This window comes from Ixodes scapularis, unplaced genomic scaffold (genome assembly GCF_016920785.2).
Source record: "Ixodes scapularis isolate PalLabHiFi unplaced genomic scaffold, ASM1692078v2 PGA_scaffold12__126_contigs__length_90152505, whole genome shotgun sequence".
Classification (NCBI taxonomy): domain Eukaryota; kingdom Metazoa; phylum Arthropoda; class Arachnida; order Ixodida; family Ixodidae; genus Ixodes; species Ixodes scapularis.
In genome coordinates, this window is record NW_024609838.1 from 67,994,791 (window position 1) to 68,006,430 (window position 11,640).

At 46.4% G+C, this 11,640-nt stretch overlaps 1 pseudogene; it reads left to right on the top strand.

Moving 5' to 3' along the window:
* LOC8028327 overlaps nt 1-10,703 on the top strand; it is an 89,211-nt pseudogene extending 78,508 nt beyond the window's left edge.
* Nucleotides 10,704-11,640: the final 937 nt, after the last annotated feature.

Sequence of the window (11,640 nt, forward strand, 5' to 3'; positions counted from 1 at the left end):
GGCAGATTGAGCACACGTTCGCTAGGCCACCTTTCCGGAGCTTAGGATCACGGGAAGGCACTATTAGGGGCTTTTCGTAGATCGCGCATTGCGGATTGCGGGCAGGCTTGTACGGAACGCGTTATAAGTTACTTGTCAATTACATTTTATAGACATTATATAACGGCTTGATTACATTCCTTGAGCTGTAACTATTTTGTAATTTAATCACTCTTTTAAAAAACGAGCTACTAGTAATCCATTACTTTTTTCACTTTAGCTGAGGTTTTTAAACTAAAAAAAAGTATCGTTCTACTATAGAGCCACCAAACCTTCATGCCTCTGAGGTTCAGTTTCAGAAAACGCTTATTGAGTTAGTCATCCAGGTATACAACGAGAGATTTCTTTTAGAGCACAGCTCTTAGGCGCCCGTTTCCGGCTTGAGCGGCGTCACCGTCGGCGTAACCGCGGCGACGTTTCGGCACCGTGCCGAAACGTTCTCGCGGGGTGACGTGACCTCAGGAGGTCACGTGCCCCCCTGAGGGTTTTTTTAAGGGGGGTCACGAGGGTCACGTGACCTCACGGTTACGCCGAGCGCGATGGCGACGCCAACGCCGCACGGACGCAGGAGTAGCAGGCAGGATGAGGAGGTGAGGAGGAGGGAGGAGGGGTATACCCTCCCTTCAGTACTCTTCCCTCCTCCTCCTCAAGGGCTGCGCTCTAATTCGGCGTTACAGGGAGTTGTAAACGACTTTCATTTTTAACTGAATTTTCTGGAGCACCAAGCCGCGCTTGCAAGACCTAGAGGGTCAAGTTGCCGCGAAGCAATTACTTTTATTAGAGCAATATTGCTGTTATTTAAATCAAAGAAACAAAAATTAATCACCACGAAAAGGGCACAAAATGGCACAACGGCATAATCCTTTCTCCCTACAACCCCCCCCCCCCCAACCCCCCTCCCTCCTGCCTCAGGTTCACCAGACCATAGGCAGGCGAACCTTTCTTAGCAATAAAGACAGGATTTCACTCAATCAATCACAAAAACAAAATTTCGCTTTCTTTTTTTTGTCGAACGCCACGTTTGATGTAATCAAAAGTGGCGTTCCACAAGAAAGACAGCAGAGTGAGACCGTGGCGTTAGATTTAGGTTCATCGCAACGGTTAAAACTTCGATGTCGGCGGCGGCGAAAACTTACGTTGCGGACGTCGAATGGAGCGACACGGGCGGTGCTAACTTCATTTCCCAATCTACTTTTCCTTTTTGTCGCAGCCGTGGTAAAAATTTTCTTTAGTGCAAAGAAGCTTGGAAGGTAGTTTTAAGGAAGTCACTGCAGTTATTCTGCCATGGTTGAACAAATCTTCATTAATAGCGCAACATCCGTCAACTGTGCTTGAGGTGAACGCTATCTGAAACCAATATAAGCTTTTTGGGACGCCTGGAAGGTATGGCCCGGGGCACAGTTTCCTTTAGAAGAGCACAAAGCTTTCCACCAAAAATATTTTCGCCAGTGACAACTAAACAAAAGATAAAACAGTCTACCGCTAAACAGTACGACTTCATGCGTATTCGCATCGAAAAAAGAATTAAATGTGTCCCCAGAGATGAGAAGCATGACGACCTAGTCTTTTGTTCACGTTGGTGATCGGAAGTAACAAAACAATAAAGTTTCCAAAAAAAAAAAAGAAAAACAGTTAAAGTGCAGGCGAGCTGGTGTAAGTTATACTTGATGGTTGGAAACCTGACACTTTAGCTTTATTTACAGTCCTTTAGATGAATTCTGCCGTTTTGTCTTTTAACATAATTGCACTCTGCAGAGTCGACTGCACTCTTCCCTTAACCGTCTAACTGCAATTAGAGATGCCTTTTTAAACTTTTACGTCATAATGCGAACAGTTTAGGTACCGATTTTTCTACATTTTCCTGCGTTTCGCATATATTTATGCGTTCCTTGTCTGTGTCACTAGTCGCATTTATTGAATCAGGTTTAGATAGATGTTTGCATCGGACTCGGATGCGTAATAGCAAACATGTGATAGCAATTTAATTGATTTGTTTCTATTTGACCGGGTGCTTGTTTCGTGCAGAAATATGCAGTACAGACCTGTTTTCTTGCAACAATAAACGGTGCATCAAGAAACGCTTTGTTTGTGACGGCGACAACGACTGTGGCGACGGAAGCGACGAGGAAGCGTGCGGTGAGTGCTTGTTTTCGTACGTCCCGTTTGATCGTTATTCTGAGCAGTTTCGCAGCACTGCTTCCGGGCGCATACGTGAGCAAAAGTAACCAGAATTTGCAAGCAGCATTAATATAACTTGGTGTAGCAAGTGAGGAATCCATAGGAAATGTGACGGTTCTCTTTTATGACCTCTGGGAACTCACTCAGACTGATCCGCATCGCCCAAGCGGTGGCAACTGGTGATACCAAAGTGTATTTTTAATCTCTGCCTAGTCTGTACTCTACAAAAGTGCACCATGGGATCCCGCAGCACTCAAGCACTGGCAAGCTACGACGAGAAAAAATATATTTCATAAGCAGATACTTCTTTTTCCCTCGCAATCGTGTTTTGGTTGGAGCGCTCCCTGTTACCGCTGTGGTCAATTACGAATAAACAAAGGCGAGGTGTGGCGAGTGCCGTGCATCTTATTATGCCGCAGCCAACGGGATTGCGATATGAGCCCATGTGAACGCCAAAGGACTAATCAGGAGGCAGGAAACGTGAACGTTAAGATAGGCCACGCCCCTGCGCTTCTTAAGCTGTTAATGCCTGGAGACGTTTCCAGCACTTAATCACCCAGGCGAAAAATGCCTAGTCGCTAAGCCATGGACTCATGCGCGGCGTTTCATATTTCATGCTTAGTGGATTCGACGCAGCACATAAGAAACGAATACAAAGTACAAGGGTGTCCTGTGTACAACCTTCTGCTCTGTAAAAGACCTTGTTGTTGGGCTAGTTGCTGTTGACTGAATTGAACCATGGTTAAAAGCGCTAAAAAAAGACGTACACAAGATAGATGACAAACACGGGCGCTTTGTTTCTGTCTTTGTTTCTTGTGCGCTGTGTCGAATCGAGTAAGCATGAACCAATAGACCGATCTCACTAAGCGTTCGGCGCATGCGTGACGCCGCCATAACTTTCGTCCTCAGAAGGCAGACGGCCGTACACGCGAATGCTCGTGCCTTCTCGAGCTTTACACGCGCAGTGCTCCAGCGAGATTATCGCACGTGCAAAAACACTAAATTTCCCTCGACGCATTGCGGCAGTGGTGGCGTAGTCACACTGACTTTTGAGATGGGTCAATTATAATAAGGTGGTTAGTTGGGCGAGTTGGTAATGATTGAGCATGGTTGAAATGGCGCACAAATGTTCCTTTCCATTCGTGCGAAATTTTAACCATGCTCATGAACTAGACTTGTACGTAACGCGTTACATGTAATGGATTACTCGTAATCGATTAAATTTTACTGTAATCTTTTAACGATTCAATTACTTCCTTTAAGGGGTAACGATCCTTGTAATTTAATTACTTTATTCCTGTAATCGATTACAAAATTACCCAGTACAATTTTCTTATATTGTTTTTTCTAGGGGCGAAGCTCCTTAGGGTCTAGCTTTGATCGTCCGTTCGTCCGTCCGGCGTCCGTGCTCACACACACACACAAAAAAATGTTAGCGCAGTCGACAGGATTCGAACCTGTGCGGGGAGACCCCAATGGATTTCTAGTCCATTCGGCCACGACTGCGGGACGAGTAGGGGGCTCTGAGATGTGGTAGTAACTCAAGAACTGGGGATGTCATGGATGAAACGTTGCATGTAGCCGCCCAACGTCTATACAGGAAAGGGCGCTGCGGTCAAATGCGTATATAATCGCTTTAAGCTTTGCATGCATGGCTCTGCATTTCACCGACCATAAAGCAATAATATAATGAAGTCGAAACGTAACCCGGAACTCAGCACTACCTATGAGCAATAAAATCAATATCATCAGCACCACCAGAGCTTCCCCCAATCAACATCATTCACCACTTGGAGATGCGGTCATTTTTTTCTGGGGGGGGGGGGGGGGGGGAGGGAGGGAGGGAGGGAGGGAGGGAGGTGGAAGGGTTAGATGTGCTGGAGTAAGTCAGCTCTGCGCAATGGCCAATTCTTTTGTTTTTTCGAAACCACTAAGCGGGGGACGTCGAGGATTAGTAGGCCACTTCACTGTGCTTCATTTCCTGGCTACATTTTTTTTTTGGTACACCAGAGATTACGTCGGTATGAAAAATGTGGTTTTATTCAGCCTCTAGTTAGTAACACACTTAAACAGCACTCTTTTAATTTTATTACTTTTTTCACGAGAGTAATTGTGGGTGTTGGCGTCACTCAGCTTTAAACAAAAGCAATCAAGGCTCTTTTTGTTTTTCCGGAACAATTGAGCACGAGATTTTAAGGAATATGCTATCGTAATAAAAAAAGTGAAATAAAAAGGAACGTGGGAAGTAATCGATTACTTTAGAGTAATTTTCGATTACTTTCTTGAGGCTGTAGTTGTAATTGTCATCGGTTACTTTTTTTCAGTAACGTGTACACGTCTGTCATGAACAAAATTGCCCGCATCGTTACCTTAATTCAATTTATCACATATTTCGAATGAAAGAGTTACTGCGGACGCTCAGAACTCCTTCCACAGTCCGGTAGACAAAGATGGCGGCGTCCAGAAGACGATTATGCGGAGGGCAAGCTCGTCTGCTTCTTGCGCAGGGGGTAGCGGTGACGTCAGAACGCCGAGCCCTGATTGGCTGATCTTGACGTCCTCCCTGAGCGTCGTCTGCTCCTTTGCAACGTCGTCTGCGTCTGTCTTACCTTTCCTGCGACTTTCGAAATTGCAGGTCTTTACGAGCGAGCTCGACTCCGCCTTTCAGAGAGGGCAGACGAATTAACTCGAGCGGTACGTTGGTTTTGTCTAACAACTAGCAGGCGCGCATCAAGGAGAGAAGCCAAAGGACTTACTGGCGAGGTGTCTCCAGGCGCCGAGGTCTGTTTGCTAAGAACCGAGAGTGAGGGTGGTTAGTGTCCGCAAGTTCCCTCCCAAATACTTTTTTCCTCCTTTAGTGTGCGGCGAGATTCCTCACTCCTTAACGGCGTCGGCGGGTTGGCGCGGTTGGCGCAGTTAACGTCGTCTGCTTTACGTCTGCTAGTCAAAGCGATGGCTGCTTTACCTTTCCTGCGTGTGTCGGAGATTCGCCGCTTTTTCACCGGCGAGAACGCGGCCTTCGAAAAAGATTTGTGTTTGTCCTTTGTCTTTCTTGTTCCCCTTCTCCAGGGATTATTTTCGCCATTCTTGTCCAGCTTGCTTGCACCTCTGCATTTAATTGCATTATAACAATAATTACTTCTTGGTGTCAACGAGTCTACGACATAACTTCCGCGATACTTTCGACGCCGCTCGGGTAGCTCGATCGATCTTGCTCCGATTCTCTTCCACAGATTAGCACAGGTTTTTAAACTTTTGCCACTTGTGTTTACGCCACACATACACGCCCCAATACGCTAACTGACAGCAGCCTTTTCGTCGAGCGAGAAAGTTGTGACAACAAGCAGCGATCGAGCACTTTTGGGCTATGATGTGCTCACAGTACCGATCGCACAGCTGCATTTGTTTATTTACAGTCACTGCATCGGCTGTCATCTGTTTTTAGCTGATTATCGTTGAAAAACTCATTAAACGCGAGGTACCATTCACGAAACTCGTGCAACTAAACGTTTTAACATAGTGATGAACATAGTGTTTTTGCTTCTTACCTGAGCGAGCGATCTGCCGCGGGATGCTACTCTTGGGGCGTTGCAGCCATGTCTTGGACAGTCCAGTTAGAGCCGCGTAAAGTGCGGTAGCCACCATGTTGCAGCACTTTGCGGCCCCGCGAGGGCACTCACAGTGACTTTCTAAAATGTCACATTTATCGGACAGCGTCATCTTAACCACGTAGCTACATTCTAAGGAAGGTCCCCTTTTTGAAGGCGTTTTATGGGCCAGGAAATGAACTTCACCCGATATTTCACAGTGGGACTGCTTGTTGCGCTTCAAGTCCAACAACAGACAAGAACTCGTCAGTTGTCGATCGTTTGTCGGTACTTGTCGGCGTTTGTCGCGGGTGTTGGTTGTTACAGTGGGTCAGCATCAGCGACACGGAACTCTAAGGGGACGAGGCTGTAAAGACACTCGATGTGTTTGCGTTTGTCTTGCAAGTAGAGTTAAATGAGCCAGTGATCAAGGTCAGAGTCTCGAGTGGCCTTTGGAAGCGAATTGCGGCGGATCATTGAAATGAGCGACTTTTGGAAGTGAATGGCGGCGGAGCATTCGCTCCTGTCACTTGTCTTGCGCGTTCCCACAATAATGGATGGCGGTACTTGAAAGCGTGAATTTGATCGAGGGACCTTTACTCACCCGTTGTCTGCCACTCCAGCTTTGCCATTTCGGCTGCCGCTTCCCGCGCCGATCTGCCAGGCTTAGTCACTATATAGGATGCTATAGTATCAGAGATCAGTTACCTCGGAACTATCGCAGACACCAGGGGCCCTATGTTGCATGTTTTGGACTCCGACGGCGACTAGGGAGAAGGAAGTGACGTCAACGACACAGCCAACACAGATTGAGTGTTGACAGAAGAAAACCAAATCAACATACAATCTGCGTTTGCTGCGTTGTTAACGTCACTTCCTTCTCCATAGTCGCCATGGGAGTCCAAAACGTGCAACATAGGGCCGCAGGGCCGGTTTCTAGAAACAGCGTCTCAGCTGAGACTGTACGAAAGAAAGCACTGCGAAGGCTGGGGCCCGCGAGCATCTTGGGGCGCGGTTTTAGTCACCTTCTGGCTGTGCGCTGGCTTGGCAGTGCTTGCTTTCGCCCAGTCTCAGCTGAGACGCTGTTTCTAGCCAGCCGGCAAAGAGGGCACCGTTGGACAAGGAGAAGCTTAGAGAGACTAGACTGCCGACAGGGTCCATCTCATACCTTATGGAGCGTTTCCGATTTAATGGCGGACGCCTCCGGCAGAAACTGTTCGTAAGTGCGCTTAGGGTGCGTTTTTTGGGGTATCAAGGGGGAAGGCAGGCAGAAAGGCGGAAACGCTCGCAGACGACCAACGCGTTTGTGACCTGCCCGTAGCTCGTATTACAAATTCGGGCCGTAACCGCGTGACCCCGATTGGAATCTCCACAATGTAGGATCTCTAGAGAAGCCCGTTTTAATCTCTTTCCATCAAGAATCTCTCGCACTTCCCACCTTTTTGTCGCCCTCAACCTCTGTTTTTTCCATGGTGGCGCCGCCTTGGCCGACTCCCCTCCGGGCGGCATGGCGGGCGAGCAGACCCTTCCGAGATCAGTGTTTTGAGGAAGATATTGGCTGGCAGCTTTCGCGCTTTTTCCGCGATTCAAGTTTCTAATGTATTCGACATTTTTACTGTTAGGTGCGTTCTTCGATCCCTTCCCGTCTAGAGCGATCTCACCAGTTTTGTCGAGGTTTCGGCTGTGATTCTGCTCGGACCCCTCAGTTCGAGGTCTTCCGCTCTCTTCCGCTAAATAAACATAGAAACTACACATGTTAGAGTAAGTTATCGAAGACACTGACATGTGGCTCTATGTGCCTTTTAAAGCAGGACGTACAAGAACACAAAGGACCAAGAGAAGGTACGACACACGCTCTGATTTGTAAAACCTATGCGTGCGAAACGTTTTGGCCGTTTAAAAAAGCTTCGAGAACCCAACAACTCGGCTGCCAAGGTAGCGAAAGTTCGGGCGCGAATCGATATCGCAGTTTTGAAGCGTGCTACGGCGGAAAGTAACGCTGGCTCAAGACAGTCACGTTTAAAAGCTAAGATAAAGGGCTAGTTCGTGAGCGCAAAATTTATTTTCGTTTCTTATTGCATTTCTATGTTTACGAGCGATTCGGTACAGCTTTGTGCCCTTTCTTTGGTGATTAAAATACCCTATACCGCACAACAACACGACACAACAGTAGTTTAGTCACCTACCATTTCCTTAAAGCACCTGATACTCGGTGGAGAATGCGATGTATTCGAAGTTGAAGATACAGAAACAAATTGATAGAAGGCAACGTCTCAAACTCAGCTAACTGAGGGACATCTTTCCATATACAAACATATTTTCAAGGATGCACACATATAAAAAGAAAAAAGGCGCCCAGAAGTTCAGAACAAAAGCCTACGAAAAAGACCTGGCATACACCGTAGAAGTTGTCATCCTCCTAAAAAAAAAAAAAAAACATTTGCCTTCTCTATTATAACTACCGCAAAAAGAAAAAAAAAAACAATTTTTTAAAGGCAACGTTTAGGAAAATATTAAATCGCCACCAGGTTCCGTGCGCCATTACTTTCTTTTATAGTAGTCCTATGTCGCGTTTACGAACAAACCGCTCGAAATGTGACCAATTCAACCCCAAAATCTATACGGACGACGGGAGATGCAGCAGGTAAATAAATAAACTCGACCGCTTGACGGATAGGCTCCTTGCACTGACGTCACATCGCACACTTTTGAACACCAAGTGAGAGGAGGAGAGGGAAGCTGCTTTTGTAAGAATTTTGAGCGACAGGTTAATCTTCTATAATCTTCTGGGGGGAGAATAGCGACGCCTGTACAAATCCGGGAGGTACAAAGGAGGGTCCTGATAAGAGGGGAGCTCCTTCTTCCCCTCTTCTTTGGAGGGCAACGGAAATGACGTCCTGTGCAAGGAGCCTATAGGCCTCAATGGCGGACGGAAGTGATGAACCGAAACTGGTCAGCCAATCAGGGGTATAGGAGAGGCGGATTTTTAGGAGAAGGAGGATGATTCCGTAGGGGGTGAGGGTGTTCCGGAAAAGGGGAGGGGGGTTCTCTTAACAATGAATGACCCTACTTGCATTATACGGGGACTTTTAACTTCTCCTCGTGCGATGGCGTCCTCTGGTGTCTGCAGTTGTGCTGCGGTAATGGCCGTGTTCCAAAATTTATTCGATCTGGTAAAGGTTTTGTACCCTTTGCGTTCTAAAACCTACTCGCGTCCAGCGTTTTTCAATCTGTGCTGTCACGTGATGCGATCCGCCGGAGTAACTCGGATTCATTTGGGTAAAATTTGGAATGCAGCCAATCAGGCCTTGATGCTGACTTTGACAGAGGAATCGAGCATGCGTGGATGTGATGTTTTGTTTATTAGGGTGTTTAGAGCCCGCAGGGCTGAGTTATGACCAGAAGTAGACTGTCGCACAAATTTTGTTTGGTGCTTCTTACACCTATCGGTGATTCTACATTTGCTTTAAACTCTCATGGCCTTAGCATTTTGAACATGTTTGTCTGCATACTAACATATAGTATATTAACAGGATCTGCATACAAGTAAAACATTTGGGAGCCTATTTTTCCAAGAGTCTGTCCTGGCAAAAAAAAAGCACAATGAATACATCAAGGCTAAAGCTAACTGGAACGCTAGGATTCGTTAAACAAAACTTAAACAAACGTGCTCGTGAAAAAAAAAAAAAAGAAAGAACTCTATACCTCGTTGACATCAGGCCTATCCTGGAATATGCCTGTGAACTATTGGATCCCAATCTGCAGTAGCTTGGTAAAACCGCAGGAGTAATAAACAATAGATCCGCCATGCTTGTTTTGAATCACTACAAGCACGATGAAAGTGTGACCGCTTTAAGATGTGAGCTTAAATGGGAATAAGCTTTCGAAACCTGTCGTAATAGTGCAAGTTATCCGTAATATTTATTATAACATTGCGGCACAAAAAAAAATATTTACTTCAACCCAACTTAATTTGTTAAAATTGTGATCGCTCAAGATAAATTAGGCCATACACATCTTAAATGTACCGTTTGAAATACTCGTGCAGTATCCAGAATGGGAACTAGTCATCCGGGGATCTGGTGTCTGAGGATATGCACTCGAAGGTTTTTATGCTCTCACTAGCTCCTAACATTTTAGATATATTTGTATCCGCACGCAGAGAGGGGTTTTTGACCATGCTTGCAAGCTTTTCTAAGCTGCTTGTGTTTGCTTTGTGTTTCTCTTTAAGCAGCCCAGGATTTATATTTATTTGTTTTTAATAGTTTACGCCGTCTCCACATTTGCCCTTCCTTTACTGTAATGCCCTCATGGGCACTGTGGGGTATTTGAAACAAATAAATAGATGAAAAAAATTAAATAGACAAATAAGGTGATGAATTAACAAATTAATAAATATTACTGAATTATTTAAATATTTATTTCTCCCTTTTTGCCTTGGTACGATTTCCATGGGCGCTGTCTACACAGATGGTGCCACTCCGTTAACTACTCCGCTACCAGAACCGTCCCCTTCAGCCGAGCCAGTTACTACGGCTCCAGTCAGACCTGCGACTCCTCTTCTCACCGAGGCATCCTCCTGGGCCCAGACGGTTCCAGCAAGGGCAGCCGAGGGCGTCCCTACGGCCTCGGAACAGGCTCTTTACCCCTGGACCTGGACCCGCGCCCCTGCCGTTCGAGGGAGGGAAGAACTTACGCGGAAACTGCGCCTACTGCTAGACGCCAGAGTGTCCTATAACCAACGGCATTCAACAACGTCCGCAGACACTGCACCTGCTGCTGGGAGCAAGCGTGTCCGTTACAGCGGTGTAAAAAGCTCGGCTGAAGATGAATCAGCTTAGCGAGCAATTCGCCCTCAGCTGCCAGCTACAAGCAACCCTCAGCTGCTAGCGGCATGAATAAACCCAATTGATTCCATTTCTTTTAGCACACGGATTTTTTCACTCTTTTAAATTCATCAATGCACGTTTCAAATCCAAGGTGCTAAGAGTGGTTCACACACTTGTGATTGACTACGACCAACTGCGCTACAACCGGTTTTTGAGCTTCTTGGGACTGCTTACACGCGGCTGTAGGTTTTAAGTAGCCGTTGTAAGCAGTCACAAGAGGCTTAAAACTCGGTTGTAGTGCTGCCGGTCGTATTCAAACGCAAGCGTGTGAAACAGTCTTTTGTAGATAGGTTTCCTAATACGGCCAATATTTTTCTGCGATAGTAGAGGGACACTTCGGGGGCTACGCGCCGTCGACCGCGCTCCCTGTCGACGCGGGCCATTTTCGGCACTCCACCAAAAGATTCTACATTGACGTCACACCGCTCGACACAAGTCTGACGTTACGCCGCACTTCACGTAACACAAATCATAATAATCCCTGAAGGGGGGGAACAGGGGAGGGGGAACTAGGGGCAGCTACGTCACTTGTGCGCGCTGAAAAAATCTGCCTGGTCCTGGTATCGAACGAGGGACCTTTTCATTTCCAGCAGAGCACTATAGCAAATGAGGAAACCATTTTGTTTCATGGCCTGTAATTATATAAATAAAACAAAAGCATCACCACCAATTTTCACATAAATACCAACCGGACTCAAGGGTTAAAAACCAGCCAGATCGGCTGATAAATAAACACGCTTAAAATATTTTGAGGGTAATCAGCTCTTCAAGGACGGGCAACAACCACTCAAGGGGAGGCTGTTGCGCCTTGAACACGTCTTTTAAAAATGACACTTGTTGAACGAAATACTTATACACGGGGCACACGTTTATATCTGCGCTGCGTACCACCATACGAGACTGCCAAATACTGTGCAGGACCGAAAGCATTATCAGGTCATAGGGCA